At 51.4% G+C, this 24,032-nt stretch overlaps 1 protein-coding gene across 1 annotated transcript in view; it reads left to right on the top strand.

The window, feature by feature from the left end:
• Positions 1-24,032, top strand: part of LOC140411296 (oxysterol-binding protein 1-like) — a 238,302-nt gene that overhangs the window by 72,793 nt on the left and 141,477 nt on the right.

Genomic DNA, 24,032 nt, shown 5'->3' with positions numbered 1-24,032 from the left:
TATCTCTCTTTAACACTCTCCTCACTCTCTCTAACTCTCCTCGTCACTCTCTCCTCACTCTCCAACTCTCACTCTCGCCAACTCTCTCCAACTCTCCTCACTCTCTAACCCTCTCCTGACTCACTCTTTCGGACTATCCTGATTCTCTCTGTAACAGTCTCGCTCTCTCTCCCCACCCACTCTCTCTAACTCTCTCCTCACTCTAACACTCTCCTCACTCTCTCTGACTCTCCTGTCTTGATTCTCTCCTCACTCTCTCTCACCTCACTCTCTCTTTCTCTCCACTCTAACTCTCTCCTGTCTATCTCTAACTCTCTCTCCTCACTCGCTCTCGATCTCTCACTATCTCTCTCCTCCTCTCTCCCTATCTTTCTCCTCACTCTCTCTCTCTCTCTAACTGAGTCCTCGCTCATTCTCTCTCTCCTCAGTCTCTCTAACTCTCCCTCACTGTCTCTAACTCTCTCTCGCCTCGCACTCTCTCTAACTCTCCCCTCACTCTCCCTCTCTCCTCACTCTCCCTCTCTCCTCACTCTCCCTCTCCCCTCACTCTCCCTCTCCCCTCACTCTCCCTCTCCTCACTCTCCCTCTCTCCTCAATCTCCCTCTCTCCTCACTCTCCCTCTCTCCTCACTCTCCCTCTCTCCTCACTCTCCCTCTCTCCTCACTCTCCCTCTCTCCTCACTCTCCCTCTCTCCTCACTCTCCCTCTCTCCTCACTCTCCCTCTCTCCTCACTCTCCCTCTCCCCTCACTCTCCCTCTCCCTCACTCTCCCTCTCCCCTCACTCTCCCTCTCCCCTCACTCCTCACTCATTCCTAACTCTCTCCTCACTCTAACTCGCTCTCCTCACTCTCTCTGACTCTCTCCTCACTCTCTCTAACCCTCTCCTCACTCTCTCTAACTCTCTCCTCACTGTCTAACTCTCCTCACTCTCTCTAACCCTCTCACTCTCTCTAACTCTCTCCTCACTCTCTCTAACTCTCTCCTCACTCTCTCTAACTCTCTCTCACTCTCTCTCTCTAACCCTCTCCTCACTCTAACTCTCTCCTCGCTCTCTCTCCTCACTCTCTCTCTCTCTAACTCTCTCCTAACTCTCTCCTCACTCTCTCTAACCCTCTCTCTCTCTCTAACTCTCTCCTCACTCTCTCTAACTCTCTCCTCACTCTCTCTAACCCTCTCTCTCTCTCTAACTCTCTCCTCACTCTCTCTCCTCACTCTCTCTCCTCACTCTCTCTCCTCACTCTCCAACTCTGTCCTCACTCTCTCCTCACTCTCTATCTCTCTCCTCACTCTCTAACTCTCTCCTCACTCTAACACTCTCTCCTCACTCTCTCTCTCTAACTCTCTCTGCAACGCTTTTCTCACTCTATCACTATCTCTCTCCTCACTCTCTCTCTCTATCCACTGTCTCTAATTCTGTCCTTACTCTCTCTCAAACCCTCTCCTCACTCTCTCTACCTCTCTCCTCACTCGCTCTCTATCTCTCTCCTCACTCTCACTTTCTCCTCACTCTCTCTCTCTAACTCTCCCCTCACTCTATCTCTCTCCTCAGTCTCTAACTCTCCCCTCAGTCACTATCTCTCTCCTCACTGTCTACTCAATCTCTCTCCTCACTCTCTCTAACTTTCTCCTCACTGTTACTCTGTCCTCACTTTCTCTCCTCACTCGCTAACTCTTTCCTCACTCTCTCCCTAATTCTCTCCTCACTCTAACACTCTCTCCCCTCACTCTCTCCCCTCACTCTCTCTCCTCACTCTCTCTCCCTAATTCTCTCCATACTCTCTTCACTCTAACTCTCCTCACTAACACTCTCTCTTCTCTCTCCTCACTCTCTCTCTAACTCTCTCCACTCTCTTCACTCTCTCTCTGCAACGCTCTCCTCGCTTCTCTTCACTCTCTCTCTCTGCAACGCTCTCCTCGCTCTCTCTATCACTATCTGTCTCTTCACTCTCTCTCTCTCTAACTCTATCCCCTGTCTCTCTAATTCTGTCCTCACTCTCTCTCAAACCCTCTGTCCTCACTATCAAACCCTCTCCTCACTCTCTCTCTAACTCTCTCCTCACTCTCTAACTCTCTACTCACTCTAACTCTCTACTCACACTCTCTCCCCCCAACTCTTGTAACTCTCTCTATCCTCACTCTCTCCAACCCTCCTCACTCTCTCCAACCCTCCTCACTCTCTCCAACCCTCCTCACTCTCTCCAACCCTCCTCACTCTCTCCAACCCTCCTCACTCTCTCCAACTCTCCTCACTCTCCACTCTCTCCTCACTCTCCTCACTCTCCTCACTCTCCACTCTCTCCACTCTCTCCTCACTCTCCACTCTCTCCTCACTCTCCTCACTCTCCCCCCCCTCACTCTTTCTCCCCCCCTCACTCTCTCTCCCCCCCTCACTCTCTCTCCCCCCCTCACTCTCTCTCCCCCCCTCACTCTCTCTCCCCCCCTCACTCTCTCTCCCCCCCTCACTCTCTCTCCCCCCCTCACTCTCTCTCCCCCCCTCACTCTCTCTCCCACCCCCCCTCACTCTCTCTCCCAACCCCCCTCACTCTCTCTCCCACCCCCTCACTCTCTCTCCCACCCCCCTCACTCTCTCTCCCACCCCCCCCCCTCACTCTCCCACCCCCCTCACTCTCCCACCCCCCTCACTCTCTCTCCCACCCACCCCCCTCACTCTCCCACCCACCCCCCTCACTCTCCCACCCACCCCCCCTCACTCTCCCACCCCCTCACTCTCCCACCCCCCTCACTCTCCCACCCCCCTCACTCTCCCACCCCCCTCACTCTCCCACCCCCCTCACTCTCCCACCCCCCTCACTCTCCCACCCCCCTCACTCTCCCACCCCCCTCACTCTCCCACCCCCCTCACTCTCCCACCCCCCTCACTCTCCCACCCCCCTCACTCTCCCACCCCCCTCACTCTCCCACCCCCCTCACTCTCCCACCCCCCTCACTCTCCCACCCCCCTCACTCTCCCACCCCCCTCACTCTCCCACCCCCCTCACTCTCCCACCCCCCTCACTCTCTCTCTCCCACCCGCCTCTCTCGCCTCCGTCCCTCACTCTTCTCCCTCTCTCTCTCTCTCTCTCTCATTCGCCTCCTCCCTCACTCTTACAACACCAGGTTAAAGTCCAACAGGTTTGTTTCGATGTCACTAGCTTTCGGAGCGCTGCTCCTTCTCGGGTGAATCTGTTGGACTTTAACCTGGTGTTGTAAGACTTCGTCCTGTGCTCACCTCATGGCTTTCCTCCTCAGTCACTGATTTTCTGACACGTGCAAAAGCCACGTGAGCAGAGATCGGTTGACGCATGCGCAGAGCCTGTCACCGGCAGGGCTGACGCGAAAATGTTCATACGCATGCGCGTACGTTGAGCGACCGGCGCGATGCGGCAGGATTTCGGCCACTTGTTCAGCACCGGCCCTAAGGGACGTCACCGCGCTGGAGCGGACGTCATCGATACTGCGCACGCAGCAGGATTCCGGCCGAATGTTCGGCGCCAGCCCTGCCCTGACAACGTCATCGATACTGCGCACGCAGCCGGATTCCGGCCGCATGTACGGCGCCAGCGCTGACCGGACAACGTCACCGAGACTGCGCGCGCAGCACGGTTCAGAAATCATCAACCAGCCGTTGGCGGCCGCTGGCCACGTGCTCCAAATGAAAAGCGCGCCAAATGAGAGTCGCTCAGCGGCTGCTGCCTGTGGGTCAACATTTCACCCTGTCCGGCACCGGCTGTGGAGGCCCCTTCCCACCCTCATCCCAATCTGTTAGCAACCACTGGATGTGGAATTCCCTCCCTGTGAGTGGATCCTCACTCACTCTCCTCACTCTGTCTCTCTCCTCCTCACTCTCCTCAAAGTTTCTAACTCCTCTCTCTAACTCTCCCTCTGTCCTCTCCCTAACTCTGTCCTCATTCTCACTCTATCTTTTCAAACTCTCTCTAACTCTCCTCACTCTCCAAGTCTCCTCACTCATTCCTAACTCTCTCCTCCCTCTAACTCTCTCTCCTCACTCTCTCTCTAACTCTCTCCTCACTCTCTCTCTAACTCTCTCTCACTCTCTCTAACCCTCTCCTCACTCTAACTCTCTCCTCACTCTCTCTAACCCTCTCCTCACTCTCTCTAACTCTCTCCTCACTCTCTCTAACTCTCTCCTCACTCTCTCTAACTCTCTCCTCACTCTCTCTCTAACTCTCTCTCACTCTCTCTAACCCTCTCCTCACTCTAACTCTCTCCTCACTCTCTAACTCTCCTCACTCTCTAACTCTCCCCTCACTCTCTAACTCTCTCCTCACTCTCTCCTCACTCTCTAACTCTCTCCCCACCTACTCTCTCACTCTATCTCTCTCCTCTGTCTTGATTCTCTCCTCACCCTCTTTCTCTCCTCTCTCTCTAACTTGCTCTCTCTTCACTCGCCCTCGATCTATCTCTCTCCTCCTCTCTCCTCACTCTCTCTCTAACTCTCTCCCCACGCACTCTCTCTAATTCTCTCTATCTCTCTCCTCACTCTCTCTGACTCACCTGTCTTGATTCTCCTCTCTCTCCCTCCTCTCTCCTGTCTCTCACTCTTCACTCTCTTCACTCGCTCTCGATCTCTCTCCTCACTCTCTCTCTATTTCTCACCTCTCTCTCTATCCCTCTCCTCACTCTCTCTCTTTCTCCTCACTCTCTAACTCTGTCCTCACTCACTCTCTCCTCACTCTGTCTCTCCTCACTCTCTCTCTATCTCTCTCCAACTCTGTCTCTAACCCTCTCCTCACTCTCTCTAACTCTCTCTCCTCACACTCTCTCTAACTCTCCCCTCACTCTCTAACTCTCTCCTCACTTTCTAACTCTCTCCTCACTCTCTAACTCTCTCCTCAATCTCTCTCCTCAATTTCTATCCTCACTCTCTCTCCACTCTCTGTAATTCTGTCCTCACTCTCTCTCCTCACTCTCTAACTCTCCCTAATTCTCTCCTCACTCTCTCTACCTCTCTCTCCTCACACTCTCTCTAACTCTCCCCTCACTTTCTAACTCTCTCCTCACTCTCTAACTCTCTCCTCAATCTCTCTCCTCAATTTCTCTCCTCACTCTCTCTCCACTCTCTGTAATTCTGTCCTCACTCTCGCTCCTCACTCTCTAACTCTCCCTAATTCTCTCCTCACTCTCTCTACCTCTCTCTCCTCACACTCTCTCTAACTCTCCCCTCTCTCTCTAACTCTCTCCTCACTCTCTCCTCAATTTCGATTCATCTCACTCTCGCCTCATTCTCTCTCTGTAACTCTGTCCTCACTCTCTAACACTCTCCCTAATTCTCTCCTCACTCTCTCTAACTCTCTTCACTCTAACACTCTCCTCACTAACTCGCCACTCTATCTCACCTCACTCTCTCCTCATTCGCTCTATCTCTCCTCACTACCGCTCTCCTCACTCTATCTATCTCCTTACTCTCTCTTTCTCCTCACTCTCTCTGTCCTCACTCTCTCTCTCCTCACTCTCTCCCTAATTCTCTCCTCACGCTCTCTCACTCTCCTCACTCTAACACTCTCCTTACTCTCTTCACTCTAACTCTCCTCACTAACTCTCGCCTCACTGTCTATTTCCTCACTCTCTCTCTAACTCTATCCTGTCTCTAATTCTGTCCTTACTCTCTCTCTGTCCTCACTCTGTCTAAAACCTTCTCCTCTCTAACCCTCTCCTCACTATCTCTCTTTAACACTCTCCTCACTCTCTCTAACTCTCCTCGTCACTCTCTCCTCACTCTCCAACTCTCACTCTCGCCAACTCTCTCCTCACTCTCTAACCCTCTCCTGACTCACTCTTTCTGACTATCCTGATTCTCTCTGTAACAGTCTCGCTCTCTCTCCCCACCCACTCTCTCTAACTCTCTCCTCACTCTAACACTCTCCTCACTCTCTCTGACTCTCCTCACTCTCTCTGACTCTCCTGTCTTGATTCTCTCCTCACTCTCTCTCACCTCACTCTCTCTTTCTCTCCACTCTAACTCTCTCCTGTCTATCTCTAACTCTCTCTCCTCACTCGCTCTCGATCTCTCACTATCTCTCTCCTCCTCTCTCCCTATCTTTCTCCTCACTCTCTCTCTCTAACTGAGTCCTCGCTCACTCTCTCTCTCCTCAGTCTCTCTAACTCTCCCTCACTGTCTCTAACTCTCTCTCGCCTCGCACTCTCTCTAACTCTCCCCTCACTCTCTCGATCTCACTCTCCCTCTCTCCTCACTCTCCCTCTCCCCTCACTCTCCCTCTCCTCACTCTCCCTCTCCCTCTCTCCTCACCCTCTCTCCTCAATCTCCCTCTCCTCACTCTCCCTCTCCTCACTCTCCCTCTCTCCTCACTCTCCCTCTCCCCTCACTCTCCCTCTCCCCTCACTCTCCCTCTCCCCACTCTCCCTCTCTCCTCACTCATTCCTAACTCTCTCCTCACTCTAACTCGCTCTCCTCACTCTCTGACTCTCTCCTCACTCTCTCTAACCCTCTCCTCACTCTCTCTAACTCTCTCCTCACTGTCTCTAACTCTCCTCACTCTAACCCTCTCACTCTCTCTCTCTAACTCTCTCCTCACTCTCTATCTTTCTAACTCTCTCTCACTCTCTCTAACCCTCTCCTCACTCTAACTCTCACCTCGCTCTCTCTCCTCACTCTCTCTCTCTCTAACTCTCTCCTAACTCTCTCTAACTCTCTCCTCACTCTCTCTAACCCTCTCTCTCTCTCTAACTCTCTCCTCACTCTCTCTAACCCTCTCCTCACTCTCTCTAACCCTCTCCTCACTCTCTAACTCTCCTCACTCTCTCTCTAACCCTCTCCTCTCTCTCTCTCTAACTCTCTCCTCACTCTCTCTCTAACCCTCTCCTCACTCTCTAACTCTCCTCACTCTCTCTCTAACCCTCTCCTCACTCTCTCTCGCTAACTCTCTCCTCACTCTCTCTAACTCTCCCTCTGTCCTCCTTAACTCTGTCCTCATTCTCACTCTATCTTTTCAAACTCTCTCTAACTCTCCTCACTCTCCAAGTCTCCTCACTCATTCCTAACTCTCTCCTCCCTCTAACTCTCTCTAACCCTCTCCTCGCTCTCTCTAACCCTCCTCACTCTCTCTATAACTCTCCTCACTCTCTCTCTAACCCTCTCCTCACTCTCTAACCCTCTCCTCACTCTCTAACTCTCTCCTCACTCTCTAACTCTCCTCACTCTCTCTCCTCACTCTCTCTCTCTCTAACCCTCTCCTCACTCTCACTCTAACCCTCTCCTCACTCTCTCTCTCTAATGCTCTCCTCACTCTCTAACCCTCTCCTCACTCTCTAACCCTCTCCTCACTCTCTCTCTAACTCTCTCCTCACTCTCTCTCTCTAACCCTCTCCTCACTCTCTAACCCTCTCCTCACTCTCTCTCTAACCGTCTCCTCACTCTCTCTAACCGTCTCCTCACTCTCTCTAACCGTCTCCTCACTCTCTCTCTAACCCTCTCCTCACTCTCTCTAACCCTCTCCTCACTCTCTCTAACCCTCTCCTCACTCTCTCTAACCCTCTCCTCACTCTCTCTCTAACCCTCTCCTCACTCTCTAACTCTCTCCTCACTCTCTAACGCTCTCCTCACTCTCTCTAACACTCTCCCTAACTCTCTCCTCACTCTCTCTCTCTCTAACCCTCCTCACTCTCTCTCTAACTCTCTCTAACTCTCTCCTCACTCTCTCGAACTCTCTCCTCTCTCTCTCTAACCCTCTCCTCACTCTCTAACCCTCTCCTCACTCTCTCTAACCCTCTCCTCACTCTCTAACTCTCTCCTCACTCTCTCTAACTCTCTCCTCACTCTCTCTCTAACCCTCTCCTCACTCTCTCTCTAACCCTCTCCTCACTCTCTCTCTAACCCTCTCCTCACTCTCTCTAACTCTCTTCTCACTAACCCTCCCCTCACTCTCTAACCCTCTCCTCACTCTCTCTCTAACCCTCTCCTCACTCTCACTAACCCTCTCCTCACTCTCTCTCTAACTCTCTCCTCACTCTAACTCTCCTCACTCTCCTCACTCTCTCTCTTTCTAACCCTCTCCTCACTCTAACCCTCTCCTCACTCTCTAATGCTCTCCTCACTCTCTAACCCTCTCCTCAGTCTCTCTCTCCTCACTCTAGCTCTCTCTAACCCTATCCTCACTTTCTCTCACTCTAACCCTCTCCTCACTCTCTCTAACCCTCTCCTCTCTCTCTAACTCTCTCCTCACTCTCTCTCTAACTCTCTCTCTCACTCTCTCTAACCCTCTCCTCACTCTCTCTCTAACCCTCTCCTCACACTCTCTCTAACCCTCTCCTCACTCTCTAACCCTCTCCTCACTCTCTCTCTAACCCTCCCCTCCCTCTCTCTAACTCTCTCCTCACTCTCTAACTCTCTCCTCACTCTCTCTCTCTAACCCTCTCCTCACTCTCTCTCTAACCCTCTCACTCTCTCTCTAACCCTCTCCTCACTCTCTCTCTAACCCTCTCCTCCCTCTCTCTAACTCTCTCCTCACTCTAACTCTCTCCTCACTCTCTCTAACCCTCTCCTCACTCTATCTCTAACCCCCCTCACTCTCTAACCCTCTCCTCACTCTCTCTCTAACCCTCTCCTCACTCTCACTAACCCTCTCCTCACTCTCTCTAACTCTCTCCTCACTCTCTAACTCTCCTCACTCTCTATCCTCACTCTCTCTCTCTCTAACCCTCTCCTCACTCTCACTCTAACCCTCTCCTCACTCTCTCTCTAATGCTCTCCTCACTCTCTAACCCACTCCTCACTCTCTCTCTAACTCTCTCCTCACTCTCTCTCTCTAACCCCTCCTCACTCTCTCTCTAACCCTCTCCTCACTCTCTCTCTAACCCTCTCCTCACTCTCTCTCTAACCCTCTCCTCACTCTCTCTCTAACCCTCTCCTCACTCTCTCTCTAACCCTCTCCTCACTCTCCTCTAACCCTCTCCTCACTCTCTCTAACCCTCTCCTCACTCTCTCTAACCCTCTCCTCACTCTCTCTAACCCTCTCCACACTCTCCTAACCCTCTCCTCACTCTCTAACCCTCTCCTCACTCTCTCTAACTCTCTCCTCACTCTCTCTCTAACTCTCTCTAACTCTCTCCTCACTCTCTCGAACTCTCTCCTCTCTCTCTCTAACCCTCTCCTCACTCTCTAACCCTCTCCTCACTCTCTCTAACCCTCTCCTCACTCTCTAACTCTCTCCTCACTCTCTCTAACTCTCTCCTCACTCTCTCTCTAACCCTCTCCTCACTCTCTCTCTAACCCTCTCCTCACTCTCTAACCCTCTCCTCACTCTCTCTAACTCTCTTCTCACTAACCCTCCCCTCACTCTCTAATCCTCTCCTCACTCTCTCTCTAACCCTCTCCTCACTCTCACTAACCCTCTCCTCACTCTCTCTCTAACTCTCTCCTCACTCTAACTCTCCTCACTCTCCTCACTCTCTCTCTTCTAACCCTCTCCTCACTCTAACCCTCTCCTCACTCTCTATGCTCTCCTCACTCTCTAACCCTCTCCTCAGTCTCTCTCTCCTCACTCTAGCTCTCTCTAACCCTATCCTCACTTCTCTCACTCTAACCCTCTCCTCACTCTCTCTAACCCTCTCCTCTCTCTCTAACTCTCTCCTCACTCTCTCTCTAACTCTCTCTCTCACTCTCTCTAACCCTCTCCTCACTCTCTCTCTAACCCTCTCCTCACACCTCTCTAACCCTCTCCTCACTCTCTAACCCTCTCCTCACTCTCTCTCTAACCCTCCCCTCCCTCTCTCTAACTCTCTCCTCACTCTCTAACTCTCTCCTCACTCTCTCTCTCTAACCCTCTCCCACTCTCTCTCTAACCCTCTCACTCTCTCTCTAACCCTCTCCTCACTCTCTCTCTAACCCTCTCCTCCCTCTCTCTAACTCTCTCCTCACTCTAACTCTCTCCTCACTCTCTCAACCCTCTCCTCACTCTATCTCTAACCCTCCCCTCACTCTCTAACCCTCTCCTCACTCTCTCTCTAACCCTCTCCTCACTCTCACTAACCCCTCTCCTCACTCTCTCTCTAACTCTCTCCTCACTCTCTAACTCTCCTCACTCTCTATCCTCTCTCTCTCTCTAACCCTCTCCTCACTCTCACTCTAACCCTCTCCTCACTCTCTCTAATGCTCTCCTCACTCTCTAACCCACTCCTCACTCTCTCTCTAACTCTCTCCTCACTCTCTCTCTCTAACCCTCTCCTCACTCTCTCTCTAACCCTCTCCTCACCTCTCTCTCTAACCCTCTCCTCACTCTCTCTCTAACCCTCTCCTCACTCTCTCTCTAACCCTCTCCTCACTCTCTCTCTAACCCTCTCCTCACTCTCTCTAACCCTCTCCTCACTCTCTCTAACCCTCTCCTCACTCTCTCTAACCCTCTCCTCACTCTCTCTAACCCTCTCCTCACTCTCTCTAACCCTCTCCTCACTCTCTAACCCTCTCCTCACTCTCTCTAACTCTCTCCTCACTCTCTCTCTAACTCTCTCCTCACTCTCTCTAACTCTCTCCTCACTCTAACGCTCTCCTCACTCTCTCTAACACTCGCCCTAACTCTCTCCTCACTCTCTCTCTCTCTAACCCTCCTCACTCTCTCTCTCTAACTCTCTCCTCACTCTCTCTAACTCTCTCCTCACTCTCTCTCCTCTCTCTCTCTAACCCTCTCCTCACTCTCTAACCCTCTCCTCACTCTCTCTAACCCTCTCCTCACTCTCTAACTCTCTCCTCACTCTCTCTAACCCTCTCCTCACTCTCTCTAACCCTCTCCTCACTCTCTCTAACCCTCTCCTCACTCTCTCTCTAACCCTCTCCTCACTCTCTCTCTAACCCTCTCCTCTCTCTCTAACTCTCTCCTCACTCTCTCTCTAACTCTCTCCTCACTCTCTCTAACTCTCTCCTCACTCTCTAACGCTCTCCTCACTCTCTCTAACACTCTCCCTAACTCTCTCCTCACTCTCTCTCTCTCTCTAACCCTCCTCACTCTCTCTCTAACTCTCCTCACTCTCTCGAACTCTCTCCTCACTCTCTCGAACTCTCTCCTCTCTCTCTCTAACCCTCTCCTCTCTCTCTCTAACCCTCTCCTCACTCTCTAACGCTCTCCTCACTCTCTCTAACACTCTCCCTAACTCTCTCCTCACTCTCTCTCTCTCTCTAACCCTCCTCACTCTCTCTCTAACTCTCCTCACTCTCTCGAACTCTCTCGAACTCTCTCCTCTCTCTCTCTAACCCTCTCCTCACTCTCTAACCCTCTCCTCACTCTCTCTCTAACCTCTCCTCACTCTCTCTCTAACCCTCTCCTCACTCTAACCCTCTCCTCACTCTCTCTCTATAACCCTGTCCTCACTCTCTCCCTCTCCTCACTCTCTAACTCTCTCTAACTCTCTCCTCACTCTCTCGAACTCTCTCCTCTCTCTCTCTAACCCTCTCCTCACTCTCTAACCCTCTCCTCACTCTCTCTAACCCTCTCCTCACTCTCTAACTCTCTCCTCACTCTCTCTAACTCTCTCCTCACTCTCTCTCTAACCCTCTCCTCACTCTCTCTCTAACCCTCTCCCTCACTCTCTCTCTAACCCTCTCCTCACTCTCTCTAACTCTCTTCTCACTAACCCTCCCCTCACTCTCTAACCCTCTCCTCACTCTCTCTCTAACCCTCTCCTCACTCTCACTAACCCTCTCCTCACTCTCTCTCTAACTCTCTCCTCACTCTAACTCTCCTCACTCTCCTCACTCTCTCTCTTTCTAACCCTCTCCTCACTCTAACCCTCTCCTCACTCTCTAATGCTCTCCTCACTCTCTAACCCTCTCCTCAGTCTCTCTCTCCTCACTCTAGCTCTCTCTAACCCTATCCTCACTTTCTCTCACTCTAACCCTCTCCTCACTCTCTCTAACCCTCTCCTCTCTCTCTAACTCTCTCCTCACTCTCTCTCTAACTCTCTCTCTCACTCTCTCTAACCCTCTCCTCACTCTCTCTCTAACCCTCTCCTCACACTCTCTCTAACCCTCTCCTCACTCTCTAACCCTCTCCTCACTCTCTCTCTAACCCTCCCCTCCCTCTCTCTAACTCTCTCCTCACTCTCTAACTCTCTCCTCACTCTCTCTCTCTAACCCTCTCCTCACTCTCTCTCTAACCCTCTCACTCTCTCTCTAACCCTCTCCTCACTCTCTCTCTAACCCTCTCCTCCCTCTCTCTAACTCTCTCCTCACTCTAACTCTCTCCTCACTCTCTCTAACCCTCTCCTCACTCTATCTCTAACCCTCCCCTCACTCTCTAACCCTCTCCTCACTCTCTCTCTAACCCTCTCCTCACTCTCACTAACCCTCTCCTCACTCTCTCTAACTCTCTCCTCACTCTCTAACTCTCCTCACTCTCTATCCTCACTCTCTCTCTCTCTAACCCTCTCCTCACTCTCACTCTAACCCTCTCCTCACTCTCTCTCTAATGCTCTCCTCACTCTCTAACCCACTCCTCACTCTCTCTCTAACTCTCTCCTCACTCTCTCTCTCTAACCCTCTCCTCACTCTCTCTCTAACCCTCTCCTCACTCTCTCTCTAACCCTCTCCTCACTCTCTCTCTAACCCTCTCCTCACTCTCTCTCTAACCCTCTCCTCACTCTCTCTCTAACCCTCTCCTCACTCTCTCTAACCCTCTCCTCACTCTCTCTAACCCTCTCCTCACTCTCTCTAACCCTCTCCTCACTCTCTCTAACCCTCTCCTCACTCTCTCTAACCCTCTCCTCACTCTCTAACCCTCTCCTCACTCTCTCTAACTCTCTCCTCACTCTCTCTCTAACTCTCTCTAACTCTCTCCTCACTCTCTCGAACTCTCTCCTCTCTCTCTCTAACCCTCTCCTCACTCTCTAACCCTCTCCTCACTCTCTCTAACCCTCTCCTCACTCTCTAACTCTCTCCTCACTCTCTCTAACTCTCTCCTCACTCTCTCTCTAACCCTCTCCTCACTCTCTCTCTAACCCTCTCCTCACTCTCTAACCCTCTCCTCACTCTCTCTAACTCTCTTCTCACTAACCCTCCCCTCACTCTCTAATCCTCTCCTCACTCTCTCTCTAACCCTCTCCTCACTCTCACTAACCCTCTCCTCACTCTCTCTCTAACTCTCTCCTCACTCTAACTCTCCTCACTCTCCTCACTCTCTCTCTTTCTAACCCTCTCCTCACTCTAACCCTCTCCTCACTCTCTAATGCTCTCCTCACTCTCTAACCCTCTCCTCAGTCTCTCTCTCCTCACTCTAGCTCTCTCTAACCCTATCCTCACTTTCTCTCACTCTAACCCTCTCCTCACTCTCTCTAACCCTCTCCTCTCTCTCTAACTCTCTCCTCACTCTCTCTCTAACTCTCTCTCTCACTCTCTCTAACCCTCTCCTCACTCTCTCTCTAACCCTCTCCTCACACTCTCTCTAACCCTCTCCTCACTCTCTAACCCTCTCCTCACTCTCTCTCTAACCCTCCCCTCCCTCTCTCTAACTCTCTCCTCACTCTCTAACTCTCTCCTCACTCTCTCTCTCTAACCCTCTCCTCACTCTCTCTCTAACCCTCTCACTCTCTCTCTAACCCTCTCCTCACTCTCTCTCTAACCCTCTCCTCCCTCTCTCTAACTCTCTCCTCACTCTAACTCTCTCCTCACTCTCTCTAACCCTCTCCTCACTCTATCTCTAACCCTCCCCTCACTCTCTAACCCTCTCCTCACTCTCTCTCTAACCCTCTCCTCACTCTCACTAACCCTCTCCTCACTCTCTCTCTAACTCTCTCCTCACTCTCTAACTCTCCTCACTCTCTATCCTCTCTCTCTCTCTAACCCTCTCCTCACTCTCACTCTAACCCTCTCCTCACTCTCTCTCTAATGCTCTCCTCACTCTCTAACCCACTCCTCACTCTCTCTCTAACTCTCTCCTCACTCTCTCTCTCTAACCCTCTCCTCACTCTCTCTCTAACCCTCTCCTCACTCTCTCTCTAACCCTCTCCTCACTCTCTCTCTAACCCTCTCCTCACTCTCTCTCTAACCCTCTCCTCACTCTCTCTCTAACCCTCTCCTCACTCTCTCTAACCCTCTCCTCACTCTCTCTAACCCTCTCCTCACTCTCTCTAACCCTCTCCTCACTCTCTCTAACCCTCTCCTCACTCTCTCTAACCCTCTCCTCACTCTCTAACCCTCTCCTCACTCTCTCTAACTCTCTCCTCACTCTCTCTCTAACTCTCTCCTCACTCTCTCTAACTCTCTCCTCACTCTAACGCTCTCCTCACTCTCTCTAACACTCGCCCTAACTCTCTCCTCACTCTCTCTCTCTCTAACCCTCCTCACTCTCTCTCTCTAACTCTCTCCTCACTCTCTCTAACTCTCTCCTCACTCTCTCTCCTCTCTCTCTCTAACCCTCTCCTCACTCTCTAACCCTCTCCTCACTCTCTCTAACCCTCTCCTCACTCTCTAACTCTCTCCTCACTCTCTCTAACCCTCTCCTCACTCTCTCTAACCCTCTCCTCACTCTCTCTAACCCTCTCCTCACTCTCTCTCTAACCCTCTCCTCACTCTCTCTCTAACCCTCTCCTCTCTCTCTAACTCTCTCCTCACTCTCTCTCTAACTCTCTCCTCACTCTCTCTAACTCTCTCCTCACTCTCTAACGCTCTCCTCACTCTCTCTAACACTCTCCCTAACTCTCTCCTCACTCTCTCTCTCTCTCTAACCCTCCTCACTCTCTCTCTAACTCTCCTCACTCTCTCGAACTCTCTCCTCACTCTCTCGAACTCTCTCCTCTCTCTCTCTAACCCTCTCCTCTCTCTCTCTAACCCTCTCCTCACTCTCTAACGCTCTCCTCACTCTCTCTAACACTCTCCCTAACTCTCTCCTCACTCTCTCTCTCTCTCTAACCCTCCTCACTCTCTCTCTAACTCTCCTCACTCTCTCGAACTCTCTCCTCACTCTCTCGAACTCTCTCCTCTCTCTCTCTAACCCTCTCCTCACTCTCTAACCCTCTCCTCACTCTCTCTCTAACCCTCTCCTCACTCTCTCTCTAACCCTCTCCTCACTCTAACCCTCTCCTCACTCTCTCTCTATAACCCTGTCCTCACTCTCTCCCTCTCCTCACTCTCTAACTCTCTCTCTCACCCTCTCCTCACTCTCTCTAACCCTCTCCTCACTCTCTCTAACCCTCTCCTCACTCTCTCTAACACTCTCCTCACTCTCCTCCCTCTCTCTAACTCTCTCCTCACTCTCTCTCTAACTCTCTCCTCACTCTCTCTAACCCTCTCCTCACTCTCTCTAACACTCTCCCAAACTCTCTCCTCACTCTCTCTCTCTCTAACCCTCCTCAGTCTCTCTCTAACTCTCTCCTCACTCTCTCTAACTCTCTCCTCACTCTCTCGAACTCTCTCCTCTCTCTCTCTAACCCTCTCCTCACTCTCTAACTCTCTCCTCACTCTCTCCTCACTCTCTCTCTTACCCTCTCCTCACTCTCTCTCTAACCCTCTCCTCACTCTCTCTCTAACCCTCTCCTCACTCTCTCTCTAACTCTCTTCTCACTAACCCTGCCCTCATTCTCTAACCCTCTCCTCACTCTCTCTCTAACCCTCTCCTCACTCTCACTAACCCTCTCCTCACTCTCTCTCTAACTCTCTCCTCACTCTCTAACTCTCCTCACTCTCTCTCTTTCTAACCCTCTCCTCACTCTCACTCTAACCCTCTCCTCACTCTCTCTCTAATGCTCTCCTCACTCTCTAACCCTCTCCTCACTCTCTCTCTAACTCTCTCCTCACTCTCTGTAACTCTCTCCTCAGTCTCTCTCTCCTCACTCTAGCTCTCTCTAACCCTATCCTCACTTTCTCTAACTCTCTCCTCACTCTCTCTCACTCTAACCCTCTCCTCACTCTCTCTAACCCTCTCCTCTCTCTCTAACTCTCTCCTCACTCTCTCTCTAACTCTCTCTAACCCTCTCCTCACTCTCTCTCTAACCCTCTCCTCACTCTCTCTCTAACCCTCTCCTCACACTCTCTCTAACCCTCTCCTCACTCTCTAACCCTCTCCTCACTCTCTCTCTAACCCTCTCCTCCCTCTCTCTAACTCTCTCCTCACTCTAACTCTCTCCTCACTCTCTCTAACCCTCTCCTCACTCTATCTCTAACCCTCCCCTCACTCTCTAACCCTCTCCTCACTCTCTCTCTAACCCTCTCCTCACTCTCACTAACCCTCTCCTCACTCTCTCTCTAACTCTCTCCTCACTCTCTAACTCTCCTCACTCTCTATCCTCACTCTCTCTCTCTCTAACCCTCTCCTCACTCTCTCTCTAACCCTCTCCTCACTCTCTAACTCTCTCCTCACTCTCTAACGCTCTCCTCACTCTCTCTAACACTCTCCCTCACTCTCTCCTCACTCTATCTCTCTCTAACCCTCCTCACTCTCTCTCTAACTCTCTCTAACTCTCTCCTCACTCTCTCGAACTCTCTCCTCTCTCTCTCTAACCCTCTCCTCACTCTCTAACCCTCTCCTCACTCTCTCTAACCCTCTCCTCACTCTCTAACTCTCTCCTCACTCTCTCTAACTCTCTCCTCACTCTCTCTCTAACCCTCTCCTCACTCTCTCTCTAACCCTCTCCTCACTCTCGCTCTAACCCTCTCCTCACTCTCTCTAACTCTCTTCTCACTAACCCTCCCCTCACTCTCTAACCCTCTCCTCACTCTCTCTCTAACCCTCTCCTCACTCTCACTAACCCTCTCCTCACTCTCTCTCTAACTCTCTCCTCACTCTAACTCTCCTCACTCTCCTCACTCTCTCTCTTTCTAACCCTCTCCTCACTCTAACCCTCTCCTCACTCTCTAATGCTCTCCTCACTCTCTAACCCTCTCCTCAGTCTCTCTCTCCTCACTCTAGCTCTCTCTAACCCTATCCTCACTTTCTCTCACTCTAACCCTCTCCTCACTCTCTCTAACCCTCTCCTCTCTCTCTAACTCTCTCCTCACTCTCTCTCTAACTCTCTCTCTCACTCTCTCTAACCCTCTCCTCACTCTCTCTCTAACCCTCTCCTCACACTCTCTCTAACCCTCTCCTCACTCTCTAACCCTCTCCTCACTCTCTCTCTAACCCTCTCCTCCCTCTCTCTAACTCTCTCCTCACTCTCTAACTCTCTCCTCACTCTCTCTCTCTAACCCTCTCCTCACTCTCTCTCTAACCCTCTCACTCTCTCTCTAACCCTCTCCTCACTCTCTCTCTAACCCTCTCCTCCCTCTCTCTAACTCTCTCCTCACTCTAACTCTCTCCTCACTCTCTCTAACCCTCTCCTCACTCTCTAACCCTCTCCTCACTCTCTCTCTAACCCTCTCCTCACTCTCACTAACCCTCTCCTCACTCTCTCTCTAACTCTCTCCTCACTCTCTAACTCTCCTCACTCTCTATCCTCACTCTCTCTCTCTCTAACCCTCTCCTCACTCTCACTCTAACCCTCTCCTCACTCTCTCTCTAATGCTCTCCTCACTCTCTAACCCACTCCTCACTCTCTCTCTAACTCTCTCCTCACTCTCTCTCTCTAACCCTCTCCTCACTCTCTCTCTAACCCTCTCCTCACTCTCTCTCTAACCCTCTCCTCACTCTCTCTCTAACCCTCTCCTCACTCTCTCTCTAACCCTCTCCTCACTCTCTCTCTAACCCTCTCCTCACTCTCTCTAACCCTCTCCTCACTCTCTCTAACCCTCTCCTCACTCTCTCTAACCCTCTCCTCACTCTCTCTAACCCTCTCCTCACTCTCTCTAACCCTCTCCTCACTCTCTAACCCTCTCCTCACTCTCTCTAACTCTCTCCTCACTCTCTCTCTAACTCTCTCCTCACTCTCTCTAACTCTCTCCTCACTCTAACGCTCTCCTCACTCTCTCTAACACTCGCCCTAACTCTCTCCTCACTCTCTCTCTCTCTAACCCTCCTCACTCTCTCTCTCTAACTCTCTCCTCACTCTCTCTAACTCTCTCCTCACTCTCTCTCCTCTCTCTCTCTAACCCTCTCCTCACTCTCTAACCCTCTCCTCACTCTCTCTAACCCTCTCCTCACTCTCTAACTCTCTCCTCACTCTCTCTAACCCTCTCCTCACTCTCTCTAACCCTCTCCTCACTCTCTCTAACCCTCTCCTCACTCTCTCTAACCCTCTCCTCACTCTCTCTCTAACCCTCTCCTCACTCTCCTCCCTCTCTCTAACTCTCTCCTCACTCTCTCTCTAACTCTCTCTAACTCTCTCCTCACTCTCTCTAACCCTCTCCTCACTCTCTCTAACACTCTCCCTAACTCTCTCCTCACTCTCTCTCTCTCTAACCCTCCTCACTCTCTCTCTAACTCTCTCCTCACTCTCTCTAACTCTCTCCTCACTCTCTCGAACTCTCTCCTCTCTCTCTCTAACCCTCTCCTCACTCTCTAACCCTCTCCTCACTCTCTCTAACCCTCTCCTCACTCTCTAACTCTCTCCTCACTCTCTCTAACTCTCTCCTCACTTTCTCTCTAACCCTCTCCTCACTCTCTCTCTAACCCTCTCCTCACTCTCTCTCTAACCCTCTCCTCACTCTCTCTAACTCTCTTCTCACTAACCCTCCCCTCATTCTCTAACCCTCTCCTCACTCTCTCTCTAACCCTCTCCTCACTCTCACTCTTTCTAACCCTCTCCTCACTCTAACCCTCTCCTCACTCTCTAATGCTCTCCTCACTCTCTAACCCTCTCCTCAGTCTCTCTCTCCTCACTCTAGCTCTCTCTAACCCTATCCTCACTTTCTCTCACTCTAACCCTCTCCTCACTCTCTCTAACCCTCTCCTCTCTCTCTAACTCTCTCCTCACTCTCTCTCTAACTCTCTCTCTCACTCTCTCTAACCCTCTCCTCACTCTCTCTCTAACCCTCTCCTCACACTCTCTCTAACCCTCTCCTCACTCTCTAACCCTCTCCTCACTCTCTCTCTAACCCTCTCCTCCCTCTCTCTAACTCTCTCCTCACTCTCTAACTCTCTCCTCACTCTCTCTCTCTAACCCTCTCCTCACTCTCTCTCTAACCCTCTCACTCTCTCTCTAACCCTCTCCTCACTCTCTCTCTAACCCTCTCCTCCCTCTCTCTAACTCTCTCCTCACTCTAACTCTCTCCTCACTCTCTCTAACCCTCTCCTCACTCTATCTCTTACCCTCCCCTCACTCTCTAACCCTCTCCTCACTCTCTCTCTAACCCTCTCCTCACTCTCACTAACCCTCTCCTCACTCTCTCTCTAACTCTCTCCTCACTCTCTAACTCTCCTCACTCTCTATCCTCACTCTCTCTCTCTCTAACCCTCTCCTCACTCTCACTCTAACCCTCTCCTCACTCTCTCTCTAATGCTCTCCTCACTCTCTAACCCACTCCTCACTCTCTCTCTAACTCTCTCCTCACTCTCTCTCTCTAACCCTCTCCTCACTCTCTCTCTAACCCTCTCCTCACTCTCTCTCTAACCCTCTCCTCACTCTCTCTCTAACCCTCTCCTCACTCTCTCTCTAACCCTCTCCTCACTCTCTCTCTAACCCTCTCCTCACTCTCTCTAACCCTCTCCTCACTCTCTCTAACCCTCTCCTCACTCTCTCTAACCCTCTCCTCACTCTCTCTAACCCTCTCCTCACTCTCTCTAACCCTCTCCTCACTCTCTAACCCTCTCCTCGCTCTCTCTAACTCTCTCCTCACTCTCTCTCTAACTCTCTCCTCACTCTCTCTAACTCTCTCCTCACTCTAACGCTCTCCTCACTCTCTCTAACACTCGCCCTAACTCTCTCCTCACTCTCTCTCTCTCTAACCCTCCTCACTCTCTCTCTCTAACTCTCTCCTCACTCTCTCTAACTCTCTCCTCACTCTCTCTCCTCTCTCTCTCTAACCCTCTCCTCACTCTCTAACCCTCTCCTCACTCTCTCTAACCCTCTCCTCACTCTCTAACTCTCTCCTCACTCTCTCTAACCCTCTCCTCACTCTCTCTAACCCTCTCCTCACTCTCTCTAACCCTCTCCTCACTCTCTCTCTAACCCTCTCCTCACTCTCTCTCTAACCCTCTCCTCTCTCTCTAACTCTCTCCTCACTCTCTCTCTAACTCTCTCCTCACTCTCTCTAACTCTCTCCTCACTCTCTAACGCTCTCCTCACTCTCTCTAACACTCTCCCTAACTCTCTCCTCACTCTCTCTCTCTCTCTAACCCTCCTCACTCTCTCTCTAACTCTCCTCACTCTCTCGAACTCTCTCCTCACTCTCTCGAACTCTCTCCTCTCTCTCTCTAACCCTCTCCTCTCTCTCTCTAACCCTCTCCTCACTCTCTAACGCTCTCCTCACTCTCTCTAACACTCTCCCTAACTCTCTCCTCACTCTCTCTCTCTCTAACCCTCCTCACTCTCTCTCTAACTCTCTCCTCACTCTCTCTAACTCTCTCCTCACTCTCTCGAACTCTCTCCTCTCTCTCTCTAACCCTCTCCTCACTCTCTAACCCTCTCCTCACTCTCTCTAACCCTCTCCTCACTCTCTAACTCTCTCCTCACTCTCTCTAACTCTCTCCTCACTTTCTCTCTAACCCTCTCCTCACTCTCTCTCTAACCCTCTCCTCACTCTCTCTCTAACCCTCTCCTCACTCTCTCTAACTCTCTTCTCACTAACCCTCCCCTCATTCTCTAACCCTCTCCTCACTCTCTCTCTAACCCTCTCCTCACTCTCACTCTTTCTAACCCTCTCCTCACTCTAACCCTCTCCTCACTCTCTAATGCTCTCCTCACTCTCTAACCCTCTCCTCAGTCTCTCTCTCCTCACTCTAGCTCTCTCTAACCCTATCCTCACTTTCTCTCACTCTAACCCTCTCCTCACTCTCTCTAACCCTCTCCTCTCTCTCTAACTCTCTCCTCACTCTCTCTCTAACTCTCTCTCTCACTCTCTCTAACCCTCTCCTCACTCTCTCTCTAACCCTCTCCTCACACTCTCTCTAACCCTCTCCTCACTCTCTAACCCTCTCCTCACTCTCTCTCTAACCCTCTCCTCCCTCTCTCTAACTCTCTCCTCACTCTCTAACTCTCTCCTCACTCTCTCTCTCTAACCCTCTCCTCACTCTCTCTCTAACCCTCTCACTCTCTCTCTAACCCTCTCCTCACTCTCTCTCTAACCCTCTCCTCCCTCTCTCTAACTCTCTCCTCACTCTAACTCTCTCCTCACTCTCTCTAACCCTCTCCTCACTCTATCTCTTACCCTCCCCTCACTCTCTAACCCTCTCCTCACTCTCTCTCTAACCCTCTCCTCACTCTCACTAACCCTCTCCTCACTCTCTCTCTAACTCTCTCCTCACTCTCTAACTCTCCTCACTCTCTATCCTCACTCTCTCTCTCTCTAACCCTCTCCTCACTCTCACTCTAACCCTCTCCTCACTCTCTCTCTAATGCTCTCCTCACTCTCTAACCCACTCCTCACTCTCTCTCTAACTCTCTCCTCACTCTCTCTCTCTAACCCTCTCCTCACTCTCTCTCTAACCCTCTCCTCACTCTCTCTCTAACCCTCTCCTCACTCTCTCTCTAACCCTCTCCTCACTCTCTCTCTAACCCTCTCCTCACTCTCTCTCTAACCCTCTCCTCACTCTCTCTAACCCTCTCCTCACTCTCTCTAACCCTCTCCTCACTCTCTCTAACCCTCTCCTCACTCTCTCTAACCCTCTCCTCACTCTCTCTAACCCTCTCCTCACTCTCTAACCCTCTCCTCGCTCTCTCTAACTCTCTCCTCACTCTCTCTCTAACTCTCTCCTCACTCTCTCTAACTCTCTCCTCACTCTAACGCTCTCCTCACTCTCTCTAACACTCGCCCTAACTCTCTCCTCACTCTCTCTCTCTCTAACCCTCCTCACTCTCTCTCTCTAACTCTCTCCTCACTCTCTCTAACTCTCTCCTCACTCTCTCTCCTCTCTCTCTCTAACCCTCTCCTCACTCTCTAACCCTCTCCTCACTCTCTCTAACCCTCTCCTCACTCTCTAACTCTCTCCTCACTCTCTCTAACCCTCTCCTCACTCTCTCTAACCCTCTCCTCACTCTCTCTAACCCTCTCCTCACTCTCTCTCTAACCCTCTCCTCACTCTCTCTCTAACCCTCTCCTCTCTCTCTAACTCTCTCCTCACTCTCTCTCTAACTCTCTCCTCACTCTCTCTAACTCTCTCCTCACTCTCTAACGCTCTCCTCACTCTCTCTAACACTCTCCCTAACTCTCTCCTCACTCTCTCTCTCTCTCTAACCCTCCTCACTCTCTCTCTAACTCTCCTCACTCTCTCGAACTCTCTCCTCACTCTCTCGAACTCTCTCCTCTCTCTCTCTAACCCTCTCCTCTCTCTCTCTAACCCTCTCCTCACTCTCTAACGCTCTCCTCACTCTCTCTAACACTCTCCCTAACTCTCTCCTCACTCTCTCTCTCTCTCTAACCCTCCTCACTCTCTCTCTAACTCTCCTCACTCTCTCGAACTCTCTCCTCACTCTCTCGAACTCTCTCCTCTCTCTCTCTAACCCTCTCCTCACTCTCTAACCCTCTCCTCACTCTCTCTCTAACCCTCTCCTCACTCTCTCTCTAACCCTCTCCTCACTCTAACCCTCTCCTCACTCTCTCTCTATAACCCTGTCCTCACTCTCTCCCTCTCCTCACTCTCTAACTCTCTCTCTCACCCTCTCCTCACTCTCTCTAACCCTCTCCTCACTCTCTCTAACGCTCTCCTCACTCTCTCTAACACTCTCCTCACTCTCCTCCCTCTCTCTAACTCTCTCCTCACTCTCTCTCTAACTCTCTCTAACTCTCTCCTCACTCTCTCTAACCCTCTCCTCACTCTCTCTAACACTCTCCCAAACTCTCTCCTCACTCTCTCTCTCTCTAACCCTCCTCACTCTCTCTCTAACTCTCTCCTCACTCTCTCTAACTCTCTCCTCACTCTCTCGAACTCTCTCCTCTCTCTCTCTAACCCTCTCCTCACTCTCTAACTCTCTCCTCACTCTCTCCTCACTCTCTCTCTTACCCTCTCCTCACTCTCTCTCTAACCCTCTCCTCACTCTCTCTCTAACCCTCTCCTCACTCTCTCTCTAACTCTCTTCTCACTAACCCTGCCCTCATTCTCTAACCCTCTCCTCACTCTCTCTCTAACCCTCTCCTCACTCTCACTAACCCTCTCCTCACTCTCTCTCTAACTCTCTCCTCACTCTCTAACTCTCCTCACTCTCTCTCTTTCTAACCCTCTCCTCACTCTCACTCTAACCCTCTCCTCACTCTCTCTCTAATGCTCTCCTCACTCTCTAACCCTCTCCTCACTCTCTCTCTAACTCTCTCCTCACTCTCTGTAACTCTCTCCTCAGTCTCTCTCTCCTCACTCTAGCTCTCTCTAACCCTATCCTCACTTTCTCTAACTCTCTCCTCACTCTCTCTCACTCTAACCCTCTCCTCACTCTCTCTAACCCTCTCCTCTCTCTCTAACTCTCTCCTCACTCTCTCTCTAACTCTCTCTAACCCTCTCCTCACTCTCTCTCTAACCCTCTCCTCACTCTCTAACCCTCTCCTCACACTCTCTCTAACCCTCTCCTCACTCTCTAACCCTCTCCTCACTCTCTCTCTAACCCTCTCCTCCCTCTCTCTAACTCTCTCCTCACTCTAACTCTCTCCTCACTCTCTCTAACCCTCTCCTCACTCTATCTCTAACCCTCCCCTCACTCTCTAACCCTCTCCTCACTCTCTCTCTAACCCTCTCCTCACTCTCACTAACCCTCTCCTCACTCTCTCTCTAACTCTCTCCTCACTCTCTAACTCTCCTCACTCTCTATCCTCACTCTCTCTCTCTCTAACCCTCTCCTCACTCTCTCTAACCCTCTCCTCACTCTCTAACTCTCTCCTCACTCTCTAACGCTCTCCTCACTCTCTCTAACACTCTCCCTAACTCTCTCCTCACTCTCTCTCTCTCTAACCCTCCTCACTCTCTCTCTAACTCTCTCTAACTCTCTCCTCACTCTCTCGAACTCTCTCCTCTCTCTCTCTAACCCTCTCCTCACTCTCTAACCCTCTCCTCACT

The sequence above is a fragment of the Scyliorhinus torazame genome, chromosome 4 (assembly GCF_047496885.1).
Source record: "Scyliorhinus torazame isolate Kashiwa2021f chromosome 4, sScyTor2.1, whole genome shotgun sequence".
NCBI lineage: Eukaryota > Metazoa > Chordata > Chondrichthyes > Carcharhiniformes > Scyliorhinidae > Scyliorhinus > Scyliorhinus torazame.
This window is presented reverse-complemented; position numbering and strand designations above follow the sequence as displayed.